General features: G+C 32.4%; 1 protein-coding gene and 1 long non-coding RNA gene across 5 annotated transcripts in view; one reads left to right on the top strand and one right to left on the bottom strand.

Annotated features, from left to right (window-relative positions):
- The window catches only part of LOC106466460 (cGMP-dependent protein kinase, isozyme 2 forms cD4/T1/T3A/T3B-like), an 82,944-nt gene that overhangs the window by 69,657 nt on the left and 4,419 nt on the right, over positions 1 to 8,868 (bottom strand). The window contains exon 1 of one of the 3 annotated variants that reach the window (XM_022394470.1): positions 8,397 to 8,419. The exons of the other annotated variants lie outside the window; for them this stretch is intronic. The gene's annotated coding sequence lies outside the window, so the exon portion shown is untranslated. Of the gene's footprint in view, positions 1 to 8,396; positions 8,420 to 8,868 lie in introns of those variants that run through there. 3 annotated transcript variants of the gene reach the window in all.
- The window catches only part of LOC111087532, a 14,131-nt gene continuing 7,638 nt past the window's right edge, over positions 2,376 to 8,868 (top strand). The window contains exons 1-2 of one of the 2 annotated variants that reach the window (XR_002612205.1): positions 2,385 to 2,427; positions 3,034 to 3,186. This is a non-coding gene — a long non-coding RNA (uncharacterized LOC111087532). Of the gene's footprint in view, positions 2,428 to 3,033; positions 3,187 to 8,868 lie in introns of both variants that reach the window. The other variant, XR_002612204.1, reaches the window with a different exon arrangement.

Genomic DNA, 8,868 nt, shown 5'->3' on the forward strand with positions numbered 1-8,868 from the left:
TGAATCAACACGAGGCAGGAAAATACAGTCAAGTTATAACATGAAAAACAAAAATTAAATCGTTAAAAAATACTTGCACTTAAAAAATCATAAAGGTATTTCCTCAAGTGCCGTAAAAAAATCCAACAATTTTAAATTTTAAAATGACAAGCACACCTGCCCTTATCTAAGGCTTGACTTGTGACACATAGGTTCCGCTAATAATAAAGATATTAATAATAATAATTAATTAGTTCAGTTACCTAAGCTAAAGAAAAATATGAAAACAGAAATGTGTTTCTTGTGCAGTATTGCCAAAACTAAGTTACTTGGGCTGTTTTTTCCTTCACTTTTCTATGTGCAGCAACGTCTCCCCAATACAAAATGGCCTCTAGGCACGTTTTCTACAGCATTTGCTAGGCGTAGGCAGACTGTAACTGTAGTGCATCAGAAGCTGAAAGTAGTTCCATCTTTACTTCAACGTACTGTTTTTTCTTGTTTTTGTTTTTAAGTATTACCTCAGCTTATGTAATTAAGTACATGCATTTTGAATAACTGTGCTCTGATAATATCGCAAAAATCCTCTGATTGTTTTTCAATACTCGTAGCGTATGGATATAACAATTGAAAATTTTATAACTTCTTCCTGGGTCATCTTAAAAAATACATAAATAATTTTTATTTTAAATGATATTAGTTTTTATAAATGTAATATAAATGCAAGAACAGATTTTTTAAAATATTAAAATGAATATTAATTCTCTTTCATTATCATCTTTATCACATTATTATTATTAATAGAGCATTTACCAGAAAAGGAAGTTGATTGTTGTATTCTTATAATATGTCAAATTAATACATTATATTGAAGTCCTTAATCATAAAAACTTAAAATATTCGTTTTTAAAGACAGTGGATGTGTCTAGAACGTTTTATATTGAAAATATCAGCTGCATGGTCAGGGTCAGATCGCTAACTCTTAGTAAGGAAATGCAACTGTGTATAAAAATAAAGATTTAAGTATTGTACTTCACCGTTAATATAAAGAAATAACGTCTTTTTGCTGTCAAATAATTTTTTAAACGGTTTCACATTGAATTCAGTGTATATGGCAGTGTTTTGAAAAATGTTTTTTTATATATTAAAATCTTAACGGTTAATTTCGGTAAAATTAACATATTTTCACATTATTTTAATGTTTTTAACTATACTTTAAAATACGGATTTTAACTTTGAAAAATGGCTGTTAATTGCATGTATTTTTACGGGATTTTTTTTACAGTGCACAGAAGAAGGCTCAAATATTCACTAAACGTTTGTAACTTTCCTTCTAAGTTTATATAATTATTTATTCACTTTTATTCAGGATTAGGCCACTCTTTTCCACTTTAATGTACAATACTAACATTCAAACTATTTAAGTTACTCGCTTTTTTATGTGGTACATATATACATATATAAACACAGACACGTATATATATTGTATACCAAGAAATAAAGCTTAATTACACGCGTGTAGAGGATAACAAACAATTTATCGATCTTTAATAATAAGAAAGATTTTTTTCTACAACTGAGGACTTAGCAGTCGGAATTACCTTGTTATAACAAAGCTTGAAATGTATAGTTTGATATGTTTGGTAAAAACTCGTAAGTAAACGCTAGAATGATTATTTATTAAATTGGTAGAGATTCAAAGGTAGCGCTAAATAATAACAGAAAAATTGAACAACTGTTTTGGTTCCCACGAAGACGATCCCATGTTTTTTATAGTTATCATCCAGAGTAAATATTAATTTCTGTAAACTGTATGTAGCCCGAAGATGCCTCTTTTCAGCTATTAATGGCGGTTTTTATTGCTTCTCTTTGTCTTTTTTTAATATGTCATTTCGAGATAAAACCCCAGAATAATCAGGGTTTATCATTTTCTCCTCTCTTCTCCCTCAAAGAGAATAAGGTATTGTTAGATGATAATTAGCAGATTTAGACATTAGTTGCTTTCTATAAACTTTCTTTTTTTTCTGCAAAGGCATTTTATTACGTGCCATTTAGAGACCACAATCTTATATATTTATTATATATTTAGACACTGAGCAGTTCGTCAGTTTCCAGTTACTTCTAAATAATGTTCCTCCTCATCTGATGTCTGAAATCAACGCTGTTCCCTTACGAACTCAGTTTTCTTTATTGTTATTATATTATACTTTTGATCATTCAGTTTCAGTACCAATAATCTCCGTTCCGCAATGTTTTCTGTCGTGCATTGTTTAGGATCAATAAAGTAGTTCATTTGTCCACAGTTGCTTTACACCATGAAGGCAGCGAATTAATACAGCTAATACAGTAAGTGAAACTTATATAAACTTAAGTCTGTAGGCGATAGAGTAGTTTGTCAGGTTTAATGTTATTTAGGACAATTGGGCAGTACTGGAAGGCAAAAGAGATAAGGTTGGTACGGATATTTTTTTACAGCTTGACCCAATTGTTTACGGTATATTTCAAGAATTTTATTGTACAATGTAAGAAGTTGCTTGATCGCAACCCTAACCAACGTATTATAATTTATATGGAGCCTCAGAATCTATAGTCTCAGTGACTGCATGAACACACCTACTGGCTATAATGTTATTAACGGTACAATTATTCTATTATGTTAAACAAGTTTTTAGAACATTGAGCCAGATTCATTGACTGTAGTAAGGATTAGACTGTTCCAGTTTTATGAAATGTTAACTAAAGATAAAAATGTGGTTGTAAAACACTGGAAAGTACAAAAAGTTTATACAAATTATATATTTATGAGCCTATTTTTTTGTACGATAATATGACACATTGTATATGGTTATTGAAGCGAAATATGGCTAATTCTGAAGATTATAAACATACGAAAGCCATTCCTAATACTAGTAATAGACAGCTTCAGAATAATACATCGAACATGAAATTTATTGATCTGAAACATAAAATGGCAAAAGTGAAAAACTGAATAGAAATACTTATGCTTTTCTTTATTCATTTATCTTATTTATCAAAATTTAACCTTTTCTTTTTTAGGGCCAAGAGTGGTCAGTGGTTAGCATGCTCGACTATGGATTTGTGGATCCATCATTCGCACAACGTTTAGTCAATAAAAGAAAATACAAAAAAAAAAAAAATATAATCGTTCTCCGCACTTTGAGTTTGAGGCCGTGGATATATATTATAAGGGTGACGGTCAATTCAGTGAAAGCTCTAAGTTAAAAAGTATCACCCAGATAAAGATATGGATTTTACAGCATTTTAAAAATTAGATTGATAATTTTTTCTTAAGGATTGTTGTAAATTTCGTAATTTTTATTATTTTTATTACATGCTTGTGGAATAGACACACACATATATACATATATATTTATGAATGTGTATGCGTGCGTGTATAAAATCACACTAAAATTCTCAAAAAAATTAGATTTCAATAAATTAAAAGAAAGAATCTTTTGCATTTTTGGACTATATAGTAATACTTTTAAAACACCTAAAATGTCATGCTTCAAAGTACTAAAACGGTTGCAATTTTAAAACATATTTATTTCAAATCGTAGAAAAAATAAAATAAATGCTATATTTGGTAGCATAACATTATTGATTTTTTTTTCAGACGTTTACATCTGTTTGATAAAGATTCAATGTACCCCTTGCTGAGAACAAAGTAAAATAAAATAGAACACATAACCGGCAGAAAGACAAAAATCAAGAGTTAGTGGCTGTTAATGCCGTTTACCCACCTATTTTCATCCACCTACTTGGATTTTATTTTAAGTTCCCACCTCACTTAATTGCAATAACCTGATTTAAACCTTTCATGCAACAGCTGCAAAGTGATGACAACTCATGTAAGGGCATCCACCTTGAATTGAACAAACTCTCTCTTTCAGCGCTCCCATTGACCCGTATACAGGTTATATCTGTGTGAGGAAAATTATAAAATGAGCTCTTTCATTTACTGGCGAAGACGAAGCATGACTGACGTAATCTCCAGATGTACCCGCTATGTGTTAAGCGGTCACGCCCAGTATTATGAAGTGGCGCTACTCCAGCCTTATAAATTAGGAAAATTCTCTCAGAATTAAGTTGCGCGGAATGTGTTTTTTTTTTTTTTTCAGTGGTTGGTATGTTAATATGTTAACAGAGTCAGAATTCTTCGTCATAGTTTTAATCTCCAATGAGAATCTAAGCTCTTGCGAATCTCATTGTACGTCTGTACCTTGATATAGTTTAACAAGTAATAAAAATTGAAAAAAATTAAGGATGATGTAGGGATGGCAATGCCAAAAAGTACAGAAACAAGGTAAGGATGAATACACAAAACCATACAATAACCCCAACATAAGTAGCCAAATATTTCCAAGAAAAACTTTTATCTACAACTAAACGTTGAATTCCTTTCCCTTGCATGAATTCAGGTTTCAATACAAGCATTTAAACTGAATAACGCTACAAAGTCTTACAATGGCTAATTCCCATAAGCTTGTAATATTGACTCAGAGGCTACTTATGTAGGGATTTTTGTATGGTTTTGTGTATTCACCACTACCTTATTTCTGTAATTTTTGGCATTGACACCCCTAGATCATCCTTTTTTTTTATTACTTGTTCCCCTCTTTTATTTTAATGAATGGCAGTCGCCATGAAAGCAGTAGTTTTAGTCTGGCGTAATGATTTGTCTTGGTGGACATCATGTGTTGAAGTTAGTGAAATACTATACTGCTACTGTACTCCCCAAGTTAAAATGCAACATCTTGGTGTATAAATCATCACAACTTCAAGCATTGGTGAGCTAGCCGTTCTGATGCAAGAATCAGAATAATGAGCAGAACATTCGACTGTTACGCTACTCGCTGGTTCTCTACCTTAACGATGTTTTTTTTTGGCTAAACTGAAGGCCTTAATAGCTTTTGAAAACCTAAGTTAGGTGTTTATTAAAGTCTTACATTGTTACAAGAAATATTTGAGACGATAATGAGCAATGCATAATTTGCGACGGCCGTTTTTTTCTCGGCCCATCACTGCAATCTAAGCACTATCGAGCTTAGTGATAATAACACTAATATTTCGTCCGTCCTGGAAATGCACGCGTACCTGACTATCTAAATGCACAAAACGCTGATGTAAAATACTTTGGTAGACACTTTATAAAACGTACCAAAATCTTATCAAAGCTTTAAAAAGGTCTAACGTTAGGTCGTAGAATAATATTATAAGTATTTATTAATAGTATTAAATACAGTAAAAAAATTTAGCCCTAACTAAACTAAAAACAAAAAAACGTACACAGTTACAATGTTAATTTATCTCTATCGAATATGAGCGATAAGGTTAGGCCTAGGACAAGTGGACTTGTAGATTTCGGTGTATGCGAATAGAATTCATTTGAATTATTCTAGAAATCCTGTATGTAAAGAAGTACTATTATAATATGGATACTAATTTGACCGCAAGTGTTTTGTGGGTCTCTGCTAGTATAATATAAACAGGTGAGATCATTGTCATTCGTGGGCCGTGCCAGTCGAGCGCCATTTTGTCGGAGGTATTAGTGCTGGAAGAATGCCATATAACTGTTGTATATTTGGGTGATCAAACGTTCCCAAAAAATAATAATTTTGCGTTTAATTCTAAGTATTTTGAAATTAAAGTTAATCGTATGCTGTGTATATATATTAGTAAATTACCGGTAGCTTAAGTATTGCTACAAATTAATAACTGAATGTATAATGTCGGCCTAACTAGTTAGTTTAGAAACTGCAGTGCTGTTGATTAGGCTTGCCAACCCTCCAGGATTCGCCGGGAGTCTCCCAGAATCGCATATACTCTCCCGCATGACAAATCTCCTGGATTCCAAAACAATAAAAAAACTCGGAAAAAAGTTTCTTCAAATCTTTGCTGCTTGCAAATAAAAAAACACTGTAATACAACTTGACGAACATGAAACTCACGTTACCGTATCGAATTGCGTAACATACGAGATGCTCACGAGCATACTTTAGATCAGCTTGCCGATGTGATCCCCGTGAGAAAAATTTTCGAACTGGAGGCAAATAGACAATTCTTTGCACAGAAAACAGAGTAATATAATACGTCATTTAATAGATTAAAATTTTGACTTTCTGTTGGTTATAAATAATATAGTATAAAGCGTCAGAGAAAACTATTGGCAATTTGTGAAAGAGAGGATGTGACAGGTAGGCGTGGCAATTGTACTTCAAAAAGATTACTGGGGAAAACAATGCTCTGTTAACATATTAATCAGTGACATGTTTGTAATTATACATAGTTATTGGTAGTATGTCTGCTGTGTTTAGAAACAAACATCAGAACAATTTGGAAGTAATTAGAACTTAGAATTATTTAATGCTTGATTAAAATTGCCATCCAAGTGTGTGTAAGTATTTAGTTAGTGAATCAATTTTCCTTACATCTAAGGGCATGATTTTTTAGAACAACCCTGGGAAAACACACATGAAATGCAACTGATTAAAATAATTGTAAACAATATTTAAAGATCGGGATCTTAACGTATAGTAAACGGTGTAAATGAAGAGAATTGTTGACAAGGGGGGGGGGGAGATATTTGGCAGAAACTAACCAATACAATTTTGTTAAAACATGTGAAAATAAAATATGCATGAGCACGTTTAATCCTTGGCAGAGCTCCTAAATTCATAATTTATGACTTTCAATATTCTGGCACAGAGAGATGGTGTTTTTTGTACAATGTTTTAATATACCTTGCCATTTTGTTGCATAAATAAAATTGCATTGTTTTCTCTTTTTTTGTTTCGAAAGTCTCCCAGTGACACAGCGGCATATCTGTAGACTTATACGGCTAGAAACCGGGTTTCGATACCCGTGGTGGCCAGAGCACAGATAGCCCTTTGTGTAGCTTTGTGCTTTATAACAAACAACAACAACAACTGTTTCGAAAATTTAAGATGATTTAATTTTGATATATTTTTACGAAATGCAATTGACTTCTCAAGTAAATTTATGTATTGTTTTATTCACATTATAATGTGATGCATTAACTACATATGTCTGTTGCAAAAATTAAACTTATTTGCTTTTTTTTTTACTGTTCAGTCCGATTTTAGCATTCAGTATCATGAACTACGATAGTGGTTCATAATGGGGATCGCAAGGAATTGCACAAAAACCCTAATAGAACGTTCGGACAAAAGAGCAACTTAAATAGTGAAGATTCAGTTCAAACAACACTTTAAAACCTTTACTGTTGACTGCTAAGACTATAGACATATAAAAATGTACCAAAATGCGCGCATATTAGACTAACAAGAAAAAGAAATTCCACTCAAAACGGCCTATTTGTAATTATTATTATTATTCTCTTGCCAGCCTACAACAAAAACGGCTTGGTATATTGCACCCAAACCTTTTGTAGAATACTAAGTAATATACTGCGAAGGTCGTAGGTGTATTGAAAAGTTGATTTGTTTCTTTTCAATTTTATATAAGCCAAAAATTTTGTATAATTCTAGTGTAAACGATGTTATCATTATCTCTTGAAGTTAGCTTTCTCACAAATATCTGTTGTTCCTTTAAAAAGCTTAAGTACAGGGTGAAACAGGATTTACCAGCCTATAACAGATGAACATTAGATTACTGTAACATGTAGATACTCAATGCTTTGTACACTATACAGTCGGTGTCTTTAGGGAGCCAACCTCTATATTATGTATGAAGTGAAGGAGTAAATAAAATCAGTACACATAATATTAGATACTCAATGCTTTGTACACTATACAGTCGGTGTCTTTAGGGAGCCAACCTCTATATTATGTATGAAGTGAAGGAGTAAATAAAATCAGTACACATAATATTAAATTTTATTACACACATTCGTGGAATAATTACTTTAAAAGACACGAATGTCTATTTAAAGCGATGTTTTATTTGAAAAGGCTGCTTTTCTACTGCTAAAATTTTATACGTGCTTAGTAGGGGTTGTGTCTTAGTCTATGCATATATTTGCCCATTGTTATACAAAAGTTATAAATGTTCTCTACATTCTCAAACAAATCTCCATGACATCTCCAGCTACAGCTTAACATTTTACATCTCGAACTAATGCGATCAAATAGTCAATAGCTACAGTAAATCTGCATGCACCGTATCAGCTAGCTACCAGGGGCGGATTGGGAGCTTAAAACGGCCCGGTTAAATACTCAGAAATCAGGACAAAATATATCTATATAAATATAATAGTACTGTCTGTTTTATGTCCATGTTAGTACTTCGCAGGGTGCGGATGGATCTTCACCAAAATTCGTATGGAGGTTCATTAGGTCCATGTGGGGGTACATACATTTTTAGTTTTGCAATTTGTGTTTTGCGGTTTTTATGGACATTTTTTACCACTACCTCACCTCCTGTTGATGGATCTTCACAAGTTTGGTATGGAGGTTCATTGCATCCATTGATAGAGACATACAAATTTTCAGTTTTGCATTGTGTGGTTTTTAATTGGTCGTTTTTGGGTCTTTACCACTACTTCGCCCCCTGTTGATGGATCTTCACCAAATTTGGCATGAAGGTTTGTTGGGTCCAGTCGGAGATACATGCAAATATATGGTTTAATATTTTATGTTTTGCAGTTTTTATGGGCGTTTTTGCGGTTTTTACAATTACATATAAGGGAAGCAACTTTTCATTAATCACGAATTTATATAACTTCCGTCCAGGGGACGGGTACTCCAGCTAGTATATATATATATATATATATATATATATATATATATATATACTAGACGACGACAACTAGTAGGTAGTGTACGTAGTTAGTACGTAAATAATACTATAGTACTACTACTACCTTACTTCCTACTTACTTTACTAACT

The sequence above is a fragment of the Limulus polyphemus genome, unplaced genomic scaffold (assembly GCF_000517525.1).
Source record: "Limulus polyphemus unplaced genomic scaffold, Limulus_polyphemus-2.1.2 Scaffold2265, whole genome shotgun sequence".
Taxonomy (NCBI): Eukaryota; Metazoa; Arthropoda; class Merostomata; order Xiphosura; family Limulidae; genus Limulus; species Limulus polyphemus.